This window comes from Cnephaeus nilssonii (genome assembly GCF_951640355.1).
Source record: "Cnephaeus nilssonii genome assembly, chromosome: 6".
Lineage (NCBI taxonomy): Eukaryota > Metazoa > Chordata > Mammalia > Chiroptera > Vespertilionidae > Cnephaeus > Cnephaeus nilssonii.
In genome coordinates, this window is record NC_137077.1 from 4,408,100 (window position 1) to 4,429,783 (window position 21,684).

The window sequence follows — 21,684 nt, forward strand, 5'->3', positions numbered from 1 at the left end:
ACATCCATCGGTTGTCTCCCATACATGCCCTGACCAGAGATCAAAACCTCAACCTAGGCATGTGCCCTGACCAGGAATCGAACCTGCAGCCTTTTGATGTATGGATGACGCTCTAACTAACTGAGCCTCCTAGCCAGGGCCATCGTTTTGATCTATCCCTTGCTGAACAGCTGAATGATCTTCCTGATTGCAAGTCACCTCCCTTCCTATGGGCCCTCTACATCGTCCCCAGGGCCCGTGCCTAGGTTGAGGTTTTGATCTCTGGGGTCGGGGTATGTATGGGAGACAATCAATTGATGTTTCTCTCTCACATCCATGTTTCGCTCTCCACCTTGCACCAAAGGTGTTGGGAAGTTTGAGGGAGGAGAGAGGGACAAGGGCCAGGAGGTGGCAACGAGGAACATGGAAGAGGCTACTCCCACCGCCAGGTCTTTGGTGCATGGATCTTGGAGGATAAAACCACTCCTCCTTAAGGACTGGAGGAAGCAGTGTCCTCAGGAGAGAGTCGGGTGGGTAGAAAAGAAGTTGGGGATAGAGAAGGTTTTGCTGGGGGTAGGCTGTGGGTCTCAAGACATGGTGGGAGCATTTGGCAGATGAGGAGTGAGACTGGGCAGATTAGGGATGATCAGAGTCATATGGGGTTGGGGTCCAGGGGACGAGGTGGGAGCCATGGGTGTGGGGCAGGATGGAGCATGATGGGGTCCTTTCCTCTACCTGCATGTTCCTTAGACCCCTTCTTTTTCTCTCCTGAAACTCACTCCATCGGTGATCTAACCCAATGTCACGCCTTGAACCACTCTCTGCCAGTGAGTCCCAGTTACATCTTCACCTTCAGCCTCTCCATAGAGCTCCGATGAGCACGTGTGATCGCCTGTAGACATCTCCACTTGGGTGTTTAAAAGACCCTGCAAGCCCTCGCTGGTTTGGCTCAGTGGATAGAGCGTCAGCCTGTGGACTGACGGGTCCTGGGTTCGATTCTGGTCAAGGGCATGTACCTTGGTTGCAGTCTCCTCCCCCGCCTAGGCCCTGGTCAGGGTTTGTGCAGGAGGCAACCAATCAATGTGTTTCTGTCACATCAATGTTTCTCTCTGTCTTTCCCTCTCTCTTCCATTCTCCCTAAAAATCAATGGAAAAATATCCTCAGGTGAGGATTAACAACAACAATAAAGTGCTTGGGATGATTTGTTTAAAACATAATAATAATAATAATAATAATAATAATAATAATAATAATAATAAATAAAAGACCCTCCAAATTGGAGGCATGAATCTATAAATTCACTTTTCCTTAAATAAAAGGCAACGCTGCCATTCAGCCTTTTGTTTTTCGGCAAAGGCCTAAGCATCACCCTAGGAACCTCTATTTCCTTACCCTTCTCTGTTCAACCATCACCAAGTGCTGAAAGCCCTAGCTTCAAAGTGCCCCCCAAACCCCTATCTCATGGCCTTTCCCGCTGCTGCTGTCATCCTTGCTGCAGTCACTTCTCACCTGGTCCCCACTGCCACACCTGCCCCCTCAGTCTATTGTCATGGAGCAGCCAGAGTGAATTTTCCAAAACATACATCAAAGCCAGTGACTCCTCTCCTTTGGCGTCCCACAGTCCCCATAGCAGAACCTCGGGCCCATGTCCAAGCCGTGGAAGATCCGGCTACTCTGCACCCCAGTCCCACTGTGCTCACCCCTGTTCACTCCACCCCAGCCACACTGGCCTCCTTGTCCTTCTCAGACATTCGAGCCATCCCCAGCTGAGGTCTTTGCCCGGAATGCTCGTTCCTTGCCACCTTCAGAGCTCTGCTCCAATGTCACCTTCTCAGAGAGGCCTTCCCTGTCCGTTCTGCCCCATACAGCCCCCCTCCCCCAACTCTGTCCCTTATTCTGCTTTGTTTTTCTTCACATATACCACATACTCCATAGAGCTCAATACTGTACCTGCTTATTTGATTATTTTCTGTCTCCACTGGAGTGGGTTCTTGGAGGGCATCCCACCGTTTTCTTGGCTGTATCTCCACACTCTGCTTCAAACTGCTCCCAGCTCACCGTGGGGGCGTAATAAGTATTTGTTAAAAAAAAAAAAAAAAGGTAAACTAAAGAAGGCTATTCTATGTGACATGGGCCTCAAGAGCTCATCGTGACTGTCAAAGGCTGAATCCTGACCGTTTGTTGTATGCATTCCTGCCGTAGCAATTCTAATTCTCCTCCGAGGTAATTAATCTTCTACGGTAGGCAGAGGGTCTGGGAGGAGCAGCAGTGAAGAGCTTGTCGATGTATATTTTATTTTTGGTGTCGATACGAGGTCTTGGGCAGGACAGGAAGAGAATATGCATTTCTCAGCATAATAACAAACATGCCCTTTTCCTAAAGGTCAGGAACAACTTTCTGTCTTCCATGGCCTGAGCCTCTGTGACCTCTGAAAAGAGCAAGGAAGCAGGGTTGGAGCAGCCGCCTGCACCCCACTCGTGGATTGCCTTTTGGAGTCCAGGGGCTGGTGCACATCAGTGTTCATCTGGCTGAACCCTGGTGGGGGAACTCTACCTGAACGTGAGGCTGGGGGAGAAGAAAGGTCATTCTCGTTTGAGAAAGTGAAATGCGGTATCTGAAGGAAGAGGGGTGGGGACAGAAGCTTTCAAGAGAGAAGGCACCACAAGGGAAAAGGCCTCCAGGAAGCAGGAGCGAGGCAGATTGACTCTGAAGGTTGCTATGGCCGGAGAGCCTTGGAGAGTGACATGGGAGAGAAAAGGGACTCTGGTCAGCCCAGGCAGGGCCCTGTGGGCTACAAGAACAAGTTTGAACTTGACTCAGGGTGAGAAGCAGCCCTTTCAAAATGTGACAAGATCAATTGCTCAGTTGGTTGGGCATCATCCCTTGCACCAAAAGGTTTCGGGTTCAAGTCACAGTCAGGGCACATGCTCGGATTGCAGGCTCGATCCCGTGTAAGGGATGTGCAGGAGGCAGCAGATCGATGTTTCATTCTCACATCGATGTCTCTCTCTCTCTCTCTCTCTCTCTCTCTGTCTCTCTCAAGAAAAAAAAATATTTTTTTGGGGGGGGGGAGGGGAACAACAACAAAAAGTAAAAAACAGAGCCTGGCAGAATGGATTGGAGTGGGCAGAGAAGATGCAGGGAAACCAGGGAATCTGTTGGCAAATGGCTAAGTGAGAGATGATGGTGCCTTAGACCAGTGAGGAAGGTGGTGCGAAATGCATGCATTTTACCAGTATTAAGAGTTCAGTTGATGGAGACTGGTGATAAGTCAGATACAGAGGATGAGGGAGAAGGAAGATCAAGGAGACACCCGTGCTTCCTGCTGGAGCGTGGGTGGGTGGCGGGGAGGACTCGGAGTGAAGAGGCAGAGGAGGAAGCACCACAGAGGCTGAACCAGAGAAGAGGGCTACCCCGAGTGTCACAGAACAAACACCAAAACCAAAGTTAAAGCATGTGCGATGGGCTGAGAGCAAACCTTGGCCACCTATACAACAGCTTCAGCATGAAAAATACAGAGGATCGTGAAAGAAATAGGAAAATGGCAAATGACCTGATAGAAACCTGGGCAGCTAACATGGAAGGTGATATGCAGAATAAAGGGTCCAAATCTCCAGTGAACGTATGAAAAGATGCCCAATGCCCCTAGGATTTAGAGGGATGTAAATGTGCTGGGTTGAATTGTGTCCCCTCAACTAAGATACGTTGAGGTCCTAAAACCCAGTATCTCAAAATGTGGCCTTTTGAGGAAATAGGGTTATCACAGATGTAAGTAATTAAAATGAGTTCAGATTTGGGTAGATTTGTGCCCTAATCCAAAATGACTAATGTCCTTCTTCTAAAATGAAAGGCACTTGATGACAGAAGCGCAGGGAGAGTGCCACGTGAGGACAGAGAATTGGAAGGAAGAACCAAGACTGAGCCTCACGGAAGCTAGGAAGAGGGAAGAGAGAATCCCCCTATTGAGTTCAGAGAGAGCATGGCCCTCTGGAAACTTGACCTTGCACTTCTAGTCTCCAGAACTGTGAGACATTTGTGCTGTTTTTTAAAGACACGGATTTTTAAAAATCCTCACCAGAGCTTATGTTCTTTTTTTTTTTTAAAGTTTTATTAGTTTTACTACTTTTTTTCTGAAGAACCAGCTTTTTAAAATATATATACATATATGTTTTATTGACTTCAGAGAGGAAGGGAGAGGGAGAGATAGAAACAGCAATGATGAGAGAGAATCATTGATCGGCTGCCTCCTGCATGCCCCCTACTGGGGATCGAGCCTGCAACCCAGGCATGTGCCCTTGACTGGAATTGAACCTGGGACCCTTCAGTCCCCAGGCTGACACTCTATCCACTGAGCCAAACCAGCTAGGGCGATATGTTCTTATTGATTTTAGAGAGAGGGGAAGGAAGAGAGAGGCAGAAAGAGAAACATCAATGTGAGAGAGAAATATCAAACGGTTGCCTTCTGTACACACCCCAACTAGGAATTGAACCTGAAACCTTTTGGAGTATGGGACAACCAACTGAGCCATCCGGCCAGACCTACATCTCTGTTTCTTTAAAGTCACCAAGTTTGTGGTACTTCGTTACAATAGTCCTAGAAACTAATACAGTAAATTAAAACATCAGCTTGGCAAAAAGGGAAACACAACACACACACACACACACACACACACACACACACACACAACACACACACACACAACACACACACAACACACACACACACACACACACACAACCACACACAAGGATTCTAATATCCAGTGCTGGCAAGAATGTGAGAAAATTCCCACGCAACTGCTGGTTGGAGTGGGGTTTACCGACACCTATTTGAAGGGCAACTTGGCAGCACACCATCAAATAAAAGTCAAAAGGCCCATGACCTAGAACTCCGAGATTCCTGGTCTTTCTATCATGGAGAAAGACATGTGCTTACAAAAGAGTTATGTTCTTGGCAGTAGTTTTGTAATAGCACAAGCCGACAGATCCATCCCGTCCATTGATAGAGAATGTTACAAAAACGGGTTTGGGAGGATTCCCTGTGAAGTTAAGGAAGCTTAAGCTCCAGGGCCCCTCACTTGCAGCGGCTCCTTTGAATTCCCTGAGGGGCTCTAGGAATTTCTCCAGGTAACTTTGTACTATTTTTCTTAAAGAGGTTCCCCACAAATGCATAAGCTTCAGGCCCCATAAAACTTGAATCTGCCCCCGTTACACTTTATAACACATGACAGCAGTTTTAAAAGAACAAGGCAGCCCTGGCCCAGGAACTCCGTTGGTTAGAGCTTCATTCTGACACACCCATGTTGCAGGTTTAGTCCCCGGTCAGGACACACAAGAATCAACCAATGAATGCATAAGTAAGTGAAACAACCAATTGATGTTTCTCTCTCTCAATCAATAAGTAAAATATATTTTTGTATATTTTGTATTTTTATTGACTTCAGAGAGGAAGGGAGAGAGAGAGAGAGAGAGAGAGAGAAACATCAATGATGAGAGAGAATCATTGATCAGCTGCCTAGAGCCCGCAACCCGGGCATGTGCCCTTGACCAGAATCAAACCCGGGACCCTTCAGTCCGCAGGCCAATGCTCCATCCATGGAGCCAAACCAGCTAGGGTGATAAGTAAAAAAAATAAAAACAGATCTTTTTGCAAAATTGGCTGGTTGGTACCTGTTACTCCAAAGCTGACCTATTTTCTCCCTTCTTTTTGATACTTTTACATCTGGAGATCTTCATATTTCTCTAAGCTCTTCTAGCTAAATACTTAAGCCTGGGTCTTTTTCTTTTTAAAAAATATATTTTTATTGATTTCAGAGAGGAAGGGAGAGAGAGAGAGATAGAAACATCAATAATGAGAGAGAAACATTGATCAGCTGCCTCCTGCATGCCCCCCACTAAGGATTGAGCCCGCAACCCGGGCATATGCCCTTGACCGGAATCAAACCCAGGAACCTTCAGTCCACAGGCCGATGCTCTATCCACTAACCGGTGGTCGGCAAACTGCGGCTCGCGAGCCACATGCGGCTCTTTGGCCCCTTGAGTGTGGCTCTTCCACAAAATACCACCGCCTGGGCGAGTCTATTTTGAAGAAGTGGCGTTAGAAGAAGTTTAAGTTTAAAAAATTTGGCTCTCAAAAGAAATTTCAATCGTTGTACTGTTGATATTTGGCTCTGTTGACTAATGAGTTTGCAGACCACTTCACTAAGCCAAGCGGCCAGGGCTGAGTCTTTCTTACAATCTAGCTCTTTGGTGTGTTTTTCTCTCTCCTTCAACTCAGCAACATGAGTGTGGATTCGGCTTATCCCCAGAGCCTGCCCTGCTCCGATCATCCAATTCTAAGGAGTCTTCACCCATGCCTGAGATTTATGAGCCTGAGGAAAACTCTGCATCTTTGCGAATGTCACCTGCTGAGACGCTCCACACGGAGACGGCAGTCTCTTCTCTTCCTCCCTCCATGGACCTGCTTGTTCAGGACAGCCTCGATTCTCCCACCAGTCCCAGCACAACACTACCCACTTCTGCAGAGAACAGGACAGGGGCGGAGGAGAAAGCCCAGGTCAAGAAACAGAAAATCGGAACCGTCTGCTCACAGACCCAGCTCTGTGTACTCAGTGAGATTCCAGAGACAGGAATATCTCAGCCTCCAGCAGAGGCAAGAACTTTCCAACATCCCGAACCTTCGCTACAAACAGAGTAAGACCTGATTCCAGAACCAGAGAACGAAATGCAAGAGGTGGCAGAAATACAACTGGCCAAAGAATAGCCGCCGTGTGACCCAGATGAGCTCAGCAACTGCAGAGTACCTGGGCCTCTCCTGCTGTCACCGGGGATGCCTGGCGAACGTTTCTGGAAATCTTTCCGTATGGAGCAACCATTCCTGGAAGAGCCCGTCTTGGAACAACCCTGCCTGGAATGGTCACACCTGGTGTCCCCAAGCCTGGGATAACCTGGTTTGGAACAACCAGGCTTGGAACACCCAGTTCTATAGTTATGGAGAGGAATCCCTGCAGCCCCAGATCCAGTTCCAGCAAAGTCCTGTCCGTGATTTGGAGGCCACCTTGGAAACTGCTGGGGAAACCTCTGATGCAATACTGCAAGCCCCTAAGTATTGTGGTACCCAGAAAACCACAGATTCATTCCCAGATTACTCCATAAACATATAGCCTGAGTCCACAAACATATAGCCATGAACACAGTGTGATGATGGGTATATTACTCAATCTCAGTTTGGGCAGTGGCTGTATTACCTCTCCTAGGACTTTTCTATGTATCTCTGCCTTTATATGCGGCTTCTCATTATGCCTACTGTGCCAATTTGGAGGGGGTGGGGGTAATGACTGGAGTCTAAGCAAAGAGGTTTCTGTAGTCTTGCTGCTATTAGACAAATGGTAAAAGATGCCTCTGGCTATAGATAACTAGAGGCCCGGTGCACAAAATTTGTGCACTGGGGTGGAGGTGTTCCTCAGCCCAGCCTGCACCCTCTCCAATCTGGGACATCCCTCTCACAAACCGTGACTGCTGGCTCTCAACCGCTTTTGCCTGCCAGCCTGATCACCCCCTAGCCACTCCCCTGCCAGCCTGATCGACACCTAACTGCTCCCCTGCTGGCCCGATTGCCCCCAACTGCCCTCCTCTGATGGCCTGGTCACCCCTAACTGCCCTCCCCTGCCGACCTGGTCACTCCTAACTGCCCTCCCTTGCAGGCCCGATCCCCCCCAACTGCCCTCCCTCCCCTGCAGGCCCAATCACCCCCAACTGCCCTCCCCTGCCCCAGCCATCTTGTGTGAGGGCGTGATAGTCAATTTGCATATTACCTCTTTATTATACAGAATTAGATACAATACTAGATCTAGTATTTGGATAACTAACTCTAGATTGAGAATCTTAATCTCAAAAATAGAAAGTAAAACTACAAAGGTGTGTGAGAAAGGATTATTTCTATTTTCTGGGGTTGGGAGGCTTGTTAAAAACCTCAATTCAGGTGAATGGTTAAGCTATCGTATGCTTCACTGATTTCCTCTGCCCCTTTTGCCGTTTTACTACAACCCTTAATTTATTACTCACGTAATTTGCTGTGTCATGACAATAATACCAGTTTGGCTGGTTGGTTTATAAGTTTACATACAAATAAATAAAACGTCTATTTAAAAAATAAAATAAAAATAAGTAAAAACAAAGGAGGCAGATACCTAGAGGGGGAGGGTTTCACCAAGTGCCTGGATTCTCGCCGAGAAGGGCTGCAAGTTGGTTCGTCATCTGCAAGCCCCTAGTCACTGAAGTGGGCACTTCCAGGGGATGAGAAATGGCAGACTTCTGGGAGGGATGGTGACAAATGGGGCGCCATGAGTGTGAACAGTCCCTTCAAGAAACCTGGAGGCAAAGGGTGACGGGCTGCAGGAGACAGTCTTGCGAGGGAAGGTGTTGTAAGGAGGAAGAGGCTGTAGCTCTGTGTTGAGGAGAGAACCAGGAGTGCCCAGCATTGAGGCTGAGTAACAGCAAGACTGAAAATATCTGTCATTTTGGCGGCTCAGCCTCCAAATACTCCTCCAACTTGGGGAATTATCTTACACCCACACCTCCCATCACAGAAACAGAAATGGCTCAGACATTACCCGCTTCCACCCTCTGGGCACCCAACTTGGGCGTATGACCCAGACGGGGCCGTCCGGGCCCCCAAGAAGGTGACTTGTCCTGGAGTGGCTGTGCCAGCGACCATTTCTGATATTCGGTCTTGGCTGCCCTTTGCCCTCGTGGTTCAGGCCTGTTTTCTTTTTCCTTTTTTAATATATTTTTATTGATTTCAGAGAGGAAGGGAGAGGGAGAGAGAGATAGAAACATCAAGGATGAGAGAGAATCATTGATTGGCTGCTTCCTGCACATCCCCCACTGGGGATCGAGCCCCCAACCTGGGCATGTGCCCTGACCGGTAATCGAACCGTGACCTCCTGGTTCACAGGTTGATGCTCAGCCGCTGAGCCACGCCTGCCGGGCAGGCCTGTTTTCTAAGCTGCTGCTCTAGCCTTCCTGCCATTCTGTGAGCCATTCCACATTCTACCAATAAATCCCTTTCCTGCACAAGCCAGCTGGTTGGTTTCCTGCATTTGCCACCAAGAACATGACTGGTCCAAGCAGCTTTCCCCAGCTCTCAGGAATATTGAAGGGAATGAACTGAAGCTTCCTCAATCTCATGCTTTCTTCCTGAAATTTTTTTCTGGAATCTTTGATGTCTGCTACCTCTTGCTTCAACTGGAATTTCACAAAGGGTGATATTTGATCTGGCCCATAGGGAACGGTTCTTACTGCGGGGTCAGTACTAACCCCAATCTTTTTTTTTTTTTTTTTTTAGTATGCAATCACACAGGGTTTATTTACCTATTCCTAGTGGGTCCTAGGTTCCAGCAAAGGCCACCCGGCAATGCACACTGAAGGACAGACGACGAAAACAGAGACAGGCAGGCGGCCGCAGTTGGTTCAGGCTCACACAGCAGAGCAATCAGGGGCTTGTCTCTCAGAGCGATGTGGAGTCCTCTTATCGCTAACCCCAATCTTGTGCTCTGCTGTCCAGGAACCCCAATACTTCCAGGATCTCCTGAAAGTCTGAGATCCCTTCCCATCGCGAGATAACCCGCCCGATGGGGAGATCCCCAGGGCTCTCAGCACTTGGAGCTTTGGTTTCCTGTGCGAGAGATAAAACGATGGCATGGAAAGAGCGTGAGATTTAGACTCAGGAGACTGTGTACTAGTCCAAGCCTGCCCTTAGCTAACTGTGTGCCCTTAGGCAAGTCTCTAAAACGCTCTGAGCTCCAATCTCCTCATTTGTAAAGGGAGATAACTAACTGTACCACTGGCGAGCCATCGGGGAAAACCCTGGCGGCCCCCACTGAAGACCGAGGCAGAAGCGGTTTTCATGCCAAAGTTATGCTTGGTTCCTCAGCCCTCAGAAATGCGGACTGAGGAGGATCCGGGCCTGGGGCAAGGCGGCCTGCTTCGGAGGTTAGTGCTCCCTGAGCCCCAGGGGCCGGGCTGGTGGGAAAGCCCTGCCCAGTCAAGGCGGTGACTCAACAGGACAGGCCAAAAGCAAGACTTGCACAGGCCTGGGCAGCGGGGGGACACAGCCACCGGGGACAGGGACGGGAGCTCAGAGGAGAGGTCGGAGCCCGGAGCAGGCGGGAGCCGCGAGGAGGAGTCGGGGCAGAGAGGCGCTGGCCGTGCTGGCTGCAGAGGCTGCTGGTGGCTGCCCCGCATCCCTCTGGTCCTTCTCAGGCCACCGCAGGCGCGGGAGCCGGCGGCCTGTGTGCGGACCGCTTTCTCCTCCAGTGCCCTCCTGGCTCTGCTGCTCGGCCTGAGGGCTTTTTCTGGAACTTGCTCAGCCCGCAGTGCAGGGCGGCCCAGAAGGGCCAGAGGTTCCCAAGCTCCAGGCCGGGGGAGGCCGTGGCCACATCCCCGCAGGGCTGCGCTGTGCTCTGCGGGGCCCTCCGCGGGCCCCAGAGGGACTGAGCCCCACGAGGTAGCCCACTCGCGGGCTTCCCTCACTCCCTGTCTCACTTCCCCTCTCCCTCGCTGTGCTTCCTGCAATCTCTTCCAAAATAAACTACCACGTTCTCGCCTCAGGGTCTTTGGGGGCATCTGAATTTAGACAGGGCACTAGAGGGGGGAAGCAGAAAGGGAAAACCTACTCGGGCGCCGAGGAGCTGTGGACAGAGGCTCAGGGGCAGCCAGAGGAGGGCCCGCTGCCTCCTGAGGGGCAGTCCGGGCGCCAAGGCCCCTGGTGCCGCCGGGGAGGGTTTCCCATTAGTGTATCTGAGGGAACCTGAGGGGTCTCTGCTCCTCTCAACCCGGAAGCACCTAACCACACTCCTCCTGGGGATGCCAGCTGTTTGCGAAGCACCTACTGTGTGTCAGGCTCCGCGCCAGGCATGCTCTCTCATTCTCGTGACAGCTCGCAAAGGAGGTACTATTCTCTTCTAACAGACAAAACGGTGTGGTACTGGCTTAAAGATAGACATGTGGACCAATGGGTTAGAGCGCCCAGAAGAAAATCTTCAGATATCAAGTCAATTGGTTTTGGAGGGAAAGACCAGTCTCTTTCCCAAATGGAGTTGGGAAAACTGGATATCCACGTGCAGGAGAATGCGGTTGTACCGTCACCTCGTACCACATGTAAGTCAAAATAGATCAACATGTAACTCAAAATAGATCAAAGAGCTAGATCTAAGCGCTAAAATTATACAACGCTTAGAATAAAACATAAGAGCAAATAGTTATGATGTTGGATTTGGCAATGGTTTCTTACATATGATACCAAAAGCACAGGCAACAAAAAAAGAAACAGATAAATTGAAATTAATCAAAATTTAAAACTTTTGTGTATCAAGGGACATTATCAAGAGAGGGAAAAGAGCCCGGCCGGTGAGGCTCAGAGGTTGTGCGTCGGATCATGAACCAGGAGGTCACAATCAGGGCACATGCCCGGGTTGCTTGTGCACTTGAGCCCCAGTGGGGGGCATGCAGAAGGCAGCCACGTTTCTCTCTCATCGATGTTTCCATCTCTCTATCCCTCTCTCTAAAATCAATAAAAATATATATTTTTAAAAAGAGAGCCCTAACCAGTTTGGCTCAGTAGATAGAGCGTTGGCCTGTAGACTCAAGGGTCCCAGGTTCGATTCCGGTCAAGGGCATGTGCCTTGGTTGCAGGCACATCCCCAGTAGGGGGTGTGCGGGAGGCAGCTGGTTGATGTTTCTCTCTCATCGATGTTTCTAACTCTCTCTCCCTCTCCCTTCCTCTCTGTAAAAAATCAATAAAATATATTTTTTTAAAAAGAGAGAGAGTGAAAAGACAATCCACAGAATGGGAACAAATTTGGTGAATCATTTATCTGATAAGGATTTAATATCCAGTTTATATTAAAAAAAAACTCCTACAAATCATCACCAAACAAACAACCAACCCAACTAAGAAATGGGCCAAGAACTTAAGGCATTTTACTAAAGAAGATATAAAAATAACCAATAAGCACATGAAAAGATGCTCAACATCATTAGTCCTTCGGGAAATGTACATCAAAACTACAGTCAGATGCCACTTCACACCTCTAGGATGGCTATTTTATAAAAACGGAAAATAGTAAGTGTTGGCAAGGATGTTACAATGGATTGAATTGTGTCTCCTCCCCACTCGCAAAGTCATATGTTGAAGCCCTAGCTCCTAACGTGATGGTGTCCTCATAAGAAGACAAAGAGGCGCCCTCGGCGGCCGGTCTGTCTCCTGCTTCAACAGCGTTTGGACGGAACGGGCCCAGGGACGCCCCTTCTCCCAGCCTCGGCCACTCTCCTGCGTCTTATCCAGTCCCCACCTTCAGAACCACCCCCAGGACCAGCCGACACACCGGGTTATTTTCTACCTGAACTCCTCGTTGCCCAACAACCATGAGCTCCCAAATCCGTCAGCATTATCCCACCGAGGTGGAGGCTGCGGTCACCGCCTGGCCCCCTGCCTTTGCGGCCCCCACACCCACCTCTCTCCCTGGGCTTCTGTTTCCATGGGGACCATGTGGCTCTCTCTCCAGGGCTGGGCCACTTCTTCCTCCAGGTGGCGGAGAAGAAGCGTGAGGGCGCTGAGCATCTGAAAGCTGCCAAACCAGCGAGGTGGCCGCATTCTCTTCCAGGACGTGCAGGAGCCTCCCCAGGTGAGTGGGCAAAACTCAGGACGCCGTGGCAGCCGCCCTGGCCTGGGAGAGGAGCCTGAGCCAGGCCCGTGTGGCGCTGCAGGCCTGGGCTCTACCCGCAGGCCCTCGTCTCTACGACTTCCTGCAGAACCACTTCCGGGGCGAGGAGGTGAAACTCATCAAGAAGATGGGCGACACCTGACTCCCCTCCGCAGGCTGGCTGGCCCCCAGGCTGGGCTGGGCCAGTATCTCTTCGAAAGGCTCATCCTCAAGTACGACTAGGAGCCTTTGGAGCCCAGAGGCCTTTGAGCGGCCCCTCAGCACTCCCCTGGTGTCTGGTTTTTGTCTGAGCCTCTCCCCGAAACTACCAGCCATTCTTTAACCACCCTGAAGCCCTCTCCCATGCACTGGACCAAATGAAACAGTAGAGATTTTTGCAGCAGCCCTGACCGGTGTGGCTCAGTGGATAGAGCGTCGGCCTGCGGACTGAAGGGTCCCAGGTTCGATTCCGGTCAAGGGCAGGTACCTTGGTTGCGGGCACATCCCCAGTAGAGGGTGTGCAGGAGGCAGCTGATTAATGTCTCTCTCTCTCATCGATGTTTCTAACTCTCTATCCTTCTCCCTTCCTCTCTGTTAAAAAATCAGTAAAAAAATATTTTTTAAAAAATAAAAGATTTTTGCAGCAATAAATGAATGAATGAAGAAGAAGAAGAAGAAGAAGAAGAAGAAGAAGAAGGGCAAGAGCTCTTTCCCTTTTTTAAAAATATATTTTTATTGATTTCAGAGAGGAAGGGTTAGGAAGAGAGAGAGAGAGAAATATCAATGATGAAAGAGAATCATTGACTGGCTGCCTCCTGCACGCCTTACACTGGGGATCAAGCCCGCAACCCTGGCATATGCCCTGACCGGGAATCGAACCATGACCTCCTGGTTCAGGGCCCCATGCTCAACCACTGAGCCATGGTGGTCGGGCTCTCTCTCTCTCTTTCTGTCCCTGAGCACTCACACCAATACCAAGGAAAGGCCATGTGAGGGCCTAGCCAACAGACCTCCATCTATAAGCCAGAAAGAAAGCTCTCACCAGGAACCAAATTTGCCAATACCTTGATCTTGGACTTCTCAGCCTCCAGAATTGTGAGAAATAATACATTTCTGTTTAAGCCACAGAATGTAAAAATAGTGCACCCTCTATGGAAGACAATTTGGCAGTTCCTTAAAAAGCTAAGTATAGAATTTACCATATGATTCAGCAATTCCACTTCTAGGTATATAGAATTGAAAGCAGGGTCTCAAAGAGGTATTTGTATACATTATATACAAATATTTGTATATACTAGTAATTTGTATTTGTATATAATTAAATATTTGTATATAATTGCAGAAGTATTCATGATAGACAAAAGGTGGAAAACACCCAATAGATGAATGCACAAACAAAATGTAGTATAAACATACAATTGAATACTATTCAGTCTAAAAAGGAATAAAATTCTGACACAAGCTACAACATCGATGAATCTTTAAGACATTGTGCTAAGTGAAGGAACTCAGATGCAAAAGAACAGATATTGTATGATCCCACTTATATGAGGTCCCTAGAACAGGAAAATTTATAGAGACAGAAAGAATGGAGGTTACCAGGGCTGGGGTGGGGGCTGGGGAGGAATGGGGAGTTATTGTCTAATGGGTAGAGACTATGTTTGTGATGAAAAGGTTCTGGGAATAGTTGGTGATGATTATACAACTTTTTAAATGTAATACTTAATGCTACTGAATTGTATACTTAAAATGGTAAATTTTATAGTGTGTATATTTTCCCACCATTTATCAAAAAACCAAGACAAGTGACTCAAACATGTTTCCCAAATGTTTTTCAATGGATAAGCAACTTGTTATCATCCAAATGTTGAAATAAAATGGAACAAATAAGTCATACAGACAACCACTTGGTTAAGCACTAAGTCATTATGTTGAGTGAAAGAAGCCGATCTCAAAAGGTGACATACTGTGTGCTTCCCTTATATGATACTAGAGGCCCGGTGCACGAGATTCGTGCACTGGTGTGGGGGGGGGTCCCTCAGCCTGGCCTACACCCTCTCACAGTCTAGGGCTCTCACAGTCTGGGACCCCTCGCTCCTTACCACCCACCTGCAGCGGAGGTAGGAGAGGCTCTTGCCACAGCTGCTGTGCTCACCAGCCGTGAGCCTGGCTTCTGGATGAGTGGTGCCACCCCTGTGGGAACACACTGACTGGCGTTGAGCGTCTGCCCCTGGTGGTCAGTGCGTGTCATAGCGACCGGTCGTTTCACCATTCGGTTGATTTGCATATTAGGCTTTTATTATATAGGATTCTCAAAAAGACAACCCTTTAGGGATGGAGAACAGATCAGTGGTGGTCAGGGGTTAGGAGTGGGGAAAGTGTGTTTATAAAGAGACTAGGGGCCCAGTGCACAAATTTGTGCACCTTGAAAGGAACTGTGGGCTGCGAGGCTGCGGTAGGCACAGGGGCAGGTCTCGGGGCCACCCCACCCCATCCCCTGTCTGCCGACAGTCCCGCTCCCGCTGCAGCTGCTCCCACACACTAATGGCACCGGCCCTGCTCGCACTCGCTGAAGGTGCAGAGTGATTGGGGCTGGTGCCAGCAGCAGGTGTGAGCGGGGCCGGCACAGTCAGCAGGTATGAGCGGCGGCTGCTGCCCTGATCGCCCCTCAGGAGCAGGGGGAGGTGCAGAAGCCCTCCGAGGTGATCAGGGCCGGCAGCTGCCGCTCGCACCTGCTGATAGTGCCGAGCAATTGGGACAGGCGCTGGGCACCGGCAGCGGCTCCGGTGCTGGCAGCAGGTGCAAGCGGGGTTGGCACTGGCAGTGGGTGCAAGCGGTGGCTTTGGCACTGGCAGCAGGTGCAAATGGGGCTGGTGCTGGCAGCAGGACAGGACCATGGTACTCGGGAGCAAAGAATTTTCAGTAACCACCAGAGGCTCACTCCGATGACAGCAACTAGAGCCCCGCCTTGGTGTGGCGCCCCCCCTTCACCTGCTCCACCACCCCACCACGGCTGACGCCCGCCATGTTCCACATATGCTCCCTGGTGGCCAGTGCACATCATAGCGACTGGTTGTTTGGTTGGTCTGCCATTCAGTCTATTTGCATATTAGCCTTTTATTATATAGGATAGCACAAGGGGGGTATTTGGGAGGTGGACCTACTCTGTATGCTGACTGTGGTGGCGATGATAATAACCCATGTTCTGTTAAAATTCATGGGACTATTCACCAAAATTTTCTTAAAGTCAAATTTATTGCATGGTAATTTAAAGTAAAATATAAACGAGGGACTCAGACAGATTGAGTGGCCTGCCCAAGGTCACATGGCCACAGTGGCAGGTTTATCTCCTTCCAAGATGGCCTCCTCTCCACCACGCTGCCTCTCTGAGGGCTAGTGAGGGGGAAATGAGAGAAGGGAGTGAAAGCCCTCGGTAAACAGGTAAGGGCTGCACAAATGTCAGGGCTCCTTATTAATCAGGGAACGTGGCTGTGCCTTCAGCCTCAATTTGATGAAGAGCATTATTATTATTGATTTGTACACTCAACTCTGACCTTTAATATATTAAGACTTGGGGTTCTTAAAAACAAAACAAAGCAAACAAACAAATGAAAAACAACAGGTGATGTCTTCACTCCTTCCCTAAAGTTCATGTCTTTTGAAGAGAAAAAAAGCTACAGTTTAGAATGAAAAGATTGCCTATGGGTGACGGCACTGCAGCGTGGGCAGGCCTGTGCAAGGGGTGGGGTGAGTTGGAAATATTATCAGCAAAGACCAAGAGAGGGTGAGCCGAATCCTCTGGGTGGGGAGTAGAAAGGGCCTGGTGTCAACCCTGTGCCCAGGGGTAGGAGTCAGACTGACCCCGATTCAAATTTTGCCTCCACCATTCCCTACAATGAGAACTTACAGTCACTTAAGCTCTCTGAGCCTCAGTTTCCTGATCTGTAACATGGGGCAGTAACAGCATTCAGATTCCATTTTGGTGAAGACTCAGTGAATGGTCAAGTTCCCATCGATGGCACATCACTGAGAGTCAATGAATAGTAAATAATAATAATAAACATCAACAATAATTACTAAACTCTTAAGCTCATATAACACAAAAATAAGTTCAAAGTGAACTATTACAGGGATCAGAAAAAATACTCACATCTACACCATCAGTTTAATACTCTTTCCTAGTGGACCCCCAATCCTGATCAGTTGGCTTGGCAGGCAGGAACGAAATAAAACCAAGGGCGGTGCATTTGTTCTTTCTTTCTTTATCCAATGAAGGCACAGGGGTAGGTGCTGAAGATTCAGGGGCAAATAGGACAGAAGGTTTTGCTCTCCTGGAGCTTCAGAATCAGAAGGTAGGCAAGCAAGTGATCAGATAAGGGACCAAGCACACTAAGTGCTTTCTACACAATAAAATGGGCTGATGGGATAGAGTGAACTGGATGGCCATTTCCACAAGGGGGGGGGGGGGGAGTCCGCCTCGGGGAGGTGACTGTGAAGGTGTGTTCTGAGACTTGAAGAAGCCAGCCATTTGGAGACGTGGGGGAGTCCTGGCCAAGGCCACAGGCAGCTGCTGATGCCTTCAGGGTGGCTGGAGCTCTGGGCACACCAGAGTGAATGGCATTCTTAGATGAGATCAGGAAGGAAGGCAGGGAGGGGCCAGCTCACCTGGAGATGAGTCAGCCTGGGTGAGAAGTTCCAATTTTAAGTTAAAGGAGAAGCCAGTGGCGGGTTCTTTAAAGTTAGTTAGGTGATACAAAGAGTCAATGTTTTCAGGCCGAGCTCTCCAAACTGAGGTTAGCTTTGCCGATGGGCTGAGGGACTCATGCAAAGCTGGAAAGAACAGGCAGAAACAGGGTCACTCTGTGACACGACAGGCTGTGTGAGGCTCTGCAGACCATGGGGTCAGGGCCCAGGTTAGAGAGTGGGCAGTGGGCTCCAAAGAGCTGGCTGATTTTTAAAAAAAATATATTTTATTGATTTTTTACAGAGAGGAAGAGAGAGGGATAGAGAGTTAGAAACATTGATCAGCTGCCTCTTGCACACCCCCCACTGGGGATGTGTCCGCAACCAAGGTACATGCCCTTGACCGGAATCGAACCTGGGACCCTTGAGTCCGCAGGCCGACGCTCTATCCACTGAGCCAAACCGGCTTCGGCGAGCTGGCTGATTTTTTATAGTGGAGTCAATACTAAAAGGACTTGGAGAGCCCTTGCTGGTGTTGCTCAGTGGTTAAGAGTATAGACTCATGGGTTCAATTCCCAGTCAAGGGCACATACCTGGGTTGCAGGTTCAATACCCTGCCTCGGTCGGTATGGAAGGCAACTAACTGATCCATGTCTCTCTCACATCAATGTTTCTCTCACTCTCTTCCTGTCCTCCCTCCCTCGACTCCACTCCCTCTAAAAATCAATGGGAAAAATATCCTCAGGTGAGGATTAAGAACAAAAACAATTAAAGGTCTTGGAGAGCTCATGGGAGCAGTAGGTAGGGGTGTTGGAGAATTGGGGTCAGAAAAAGGGCAGCCATGGGGACCACAGCCAACACCAAGCCACAAAACTAGTCTGGGAAGGTGTTGGCTCTTGATGCTGTTTAACACTGGATTTCATAATCCATTTTTCCACCTGCACTGGGCCATGTGCTGCTGCCCAAGGTCATAATGGGTGGCAGGGTGAGTGTCCCTGAGAGGTGGAAGTTAGGTAACCCACCTTGCTGGAGAGCCAAGATCAGCATGTTCAAAGTCTACGATGGGAAATGAACTCTGCTTCCATCAAGGTGGGGGATTTCTCAACCAGCGGAAGGGGCATCAGACCAAATTAAAGATTCACTTCAGGTTGTAGCAAGGAGACTAATGACAGTACGGCCAGTCAGGGAACTTCAACCTTCTTTGAGAAAAATGAGCCCTGGCCAGTGTAGCTGTTGGTTGAGCATGGTGCTCTGCATTGAAGGTCGCCAGTTCGATTCCCGGTCAGGGCACATGCCCAGGTTTCAGGCTCAGTGCCCTGTAGGGGGGGCATGCAGAAAGCAGCCAATCGATGTTTCTCACATCTATGTTTCTCTCTTTAAAACCAATAAAAACGTATTTTTTTTAAAAAAGTGAAGAGGGTTGGGTTCTGTCACTGGCAGTGAGCATGGAAAACACAACGCTGATTTTAGTGAGAGTACAAGAGTAGAATGAATAGAGGTTAATGATTAATTAAATGCAGAGGCAAAGGAGAGTATCTGAAATGCCTGTGGCTTCAGGAATGGGATGACTGACAATGACATTAATACGGGAAAATGATCACAGGTCCGTTATTTTTGACATGCTGAGTTTGAGTGTCCGAGATACACCATCAGGGATAGACAATGGACGCAACTGTGCAGCGGTCTGCTGGTAAATGACTAACAACAGGCTCTCTAGGGAAGAGACACTTTGATTCATCCCACTTCTGTGGATGAATACACTTCCAAGCTACCAACCGGAGGTTCCTGAAAGGGACTCTGGGAAGAGAGGCACACAATTAGCTGTCAGGAGCCCATCTGAGGGTCTGGTACACCGTTTGACTACAGGTGAGGATGAGGTCTCCCTGACCGAGCAGGACCACGACCAGAACCTTCAGGGGCAGACTGAAGAAGAGAAGCTCCTACAGGGCACAGCTGTGAGAAGGAAAACCAAGAGGGAATGGGCACTTCAAGATCAAGCCTAGTCTGGACCCTGCCAAGCTCTCCAGGATGTTCCCATCATTCATTCATTCTTGCAACCATCTCCTCCTAGACCAGTGATGGGCAACCTTTTGAGCTTGGTGTGTCAAACTTCGCCAAAAAACTGAGCATAACTCGGGTAGTGTGTCACTTTGAGGAAAAAACATTATTTCGCAAATGTTTCATCCTCAGGAGCAGCAAATGTTTCATCCTTGGCATGCGGCTGCCTCAGCGGCCGCGTGTCATCAGAAATGGCTACGTGTGTCAGTGCTGACACGCGTGTCATAAGTTCGCCATCACTGTCCTAGACTGTGAGCTATTTGAGGGCAGAGACTTTGTCTAAGTTAGCTGTGTCCTCTAGGTAGAGCACATAGTAGGCATTCAGCAAATAATTCCACTAATTTCTTGAGGAAGATTTATGTCCACCACTTGCATAAGGCAACACAAAAATAACTGAGTACGTATGTTACCAGAAGACACTCTGGCTCAAGGTAAATCTTCCCAGCGAGTGTTTAGACACCTCTTGCTTTGTCGTTCCCGCACCACTCCCGTTCTCCTGGCAACTGTTACCCGACATTCCAGTTGCGAGGTTCTCAAGGCAGTCCCTCTTTTCTACATGCATCTACCAATTCGTCCAGTTATGGGCACCGGACCCAGCTGGGATTTTCAGAATCAGAACTTGGGAGTCCCTCTCAAGTGGCAGGAGCGGTGGGAGAAGGGGTGGCAGAGGTGTTGGCCTCTGTGGAGGAGCAGCAGTGAGAATACCGGCAGTCATTCCCTGGTTAGACACCGTTAGGTCTGGCTGTATCCCTAGCCTTTTCTTCTGATCCATTCCATAGCCACATTCTTCAGTAAGTTTCCCTTTACCTAGGCAGGAGCTAAGTTTCTGTACTCAACAACCGAGTCCTGATAAATACCCGGGAACTCACCAAATATACACTGTATAATGTTGTCATCTGTGCGAAAAGCTAACGTGGTTTTCGCTACTGAAAGTATTCATGCAGTTTAAGTGACCAGCGTATTTCTGTCCCAGGTGGAAGCCCTAAAATAACAGCAACAGTAGCAGCTACCTCCATGTGAGTGCTTGCTCCGTGCCAGGTGTGTGTGGTAGCTATAGTAAGTGGGGAAGCTGGGTTGGGTCCAGGTTGATCAAGACTTAAGTTTTTTTGTTTTTTTTTAAATATATTTTATTGATTTCTTACAGAGAGGAAGGGAGAGGGATAGAGTTAGAAACATTGATGAGAGAGCAATATCGACCAGCTGCCTCCTGCATACCTCCTACTGGGGATATGCCCGCAACCAAGGTACATGTCCTTGACCGGCATTGAACCTGGGACCTCTCTATCCACTGAGCCAAACCGGTCAGGGCAAGACTTCAAGTTCTTTATTACTAACTTAGAGGCTCTCAAACTTTTTAGTCTCAGAATCCATTTATGATCTTACAAATTGAAGACCTTAAAGAATTTTTGTTTGTATGGGTTATATCTATAGTTACCACAATGGAAATCAAAATCGAGAAATTTAAAAGATTTATAAAAAACAAAACCCCATCACATTTAACATAATAAATATCTTTATTACAAGTAATTACTTTTAAAAACAAAAAAATTAGATGAGTGGCACTGTTTTACATTTTTGCAGACCTCTCTGTATCTGACTTAATAGAAGACAGCTGCATCCTCATGTCTGCTTCTTCATTCAGTGCGTTGCTTTGATGGAATCATATAAAGAAAAGCTACCCTCATACAGACAGGCCGTTGGAAAAGAAACTTCATGAACCTCCTCAAAGCATTTCAGGTGCCACCAGAACTCCTCTGGACCAGCGGTCGCCAACCTTTCGGACCTCACGAACCACCAGTGGTTGGTTCTGCAGACCACTGGTTTGGCGACCGCTGCTCTGGACCACACTTTGAGAACCACCACAGTAACTAGACTGCTTCTCAGGTAAAGATTCAATACCCAGACATTGAATATTATAACTGGCAAGTCCACCAGGGCCAACACATTTCAAACAAATTTCCAAAAGTGATGGTGGTGAAGGAAACTTGAGTTATCTTGTTAATTCAGTTTTAAGTGACATCAATTTTTAACTCGGCTTCATGTATTATTCTTTTGCCAGCCAAGATTACCCATTAGATTTTTTTAAGTTTACTTTTCTAAACTAAGAGGAGAACGCAGTATGTCATACACAGAGCAAACATTTGTATAGCGCTTTTACAGTTTACAAAGCCTCTTTCTGTGCCCACATGATGCCAGTGAGTCCTTAGAAGCCACTTTATAGAGGAGGAAAGCTTGGAGCAGAGGCGACTTGCCCAAGAT

General features: G+C 48.6%; 1 pseudogene across 1 annotated transcript; it reads left to right on the plus strand.

Moving 5' to 3' along the window:
• The first annotated feature begins 6,261 nt into the window (after positions 1-6,261).
• On the plus strand, positions 6,262-7,143 carry LOC307102025 (homeobox protein NANOG-like; annotated as a pseudogene). The gene has a single exon. The product of its transcript is annotated as a homeobox protein NANOG-like (transcript).
• The last annotated feature ends 14,541 nt before the right edge of the window (positions 7,144-21,684 follow it).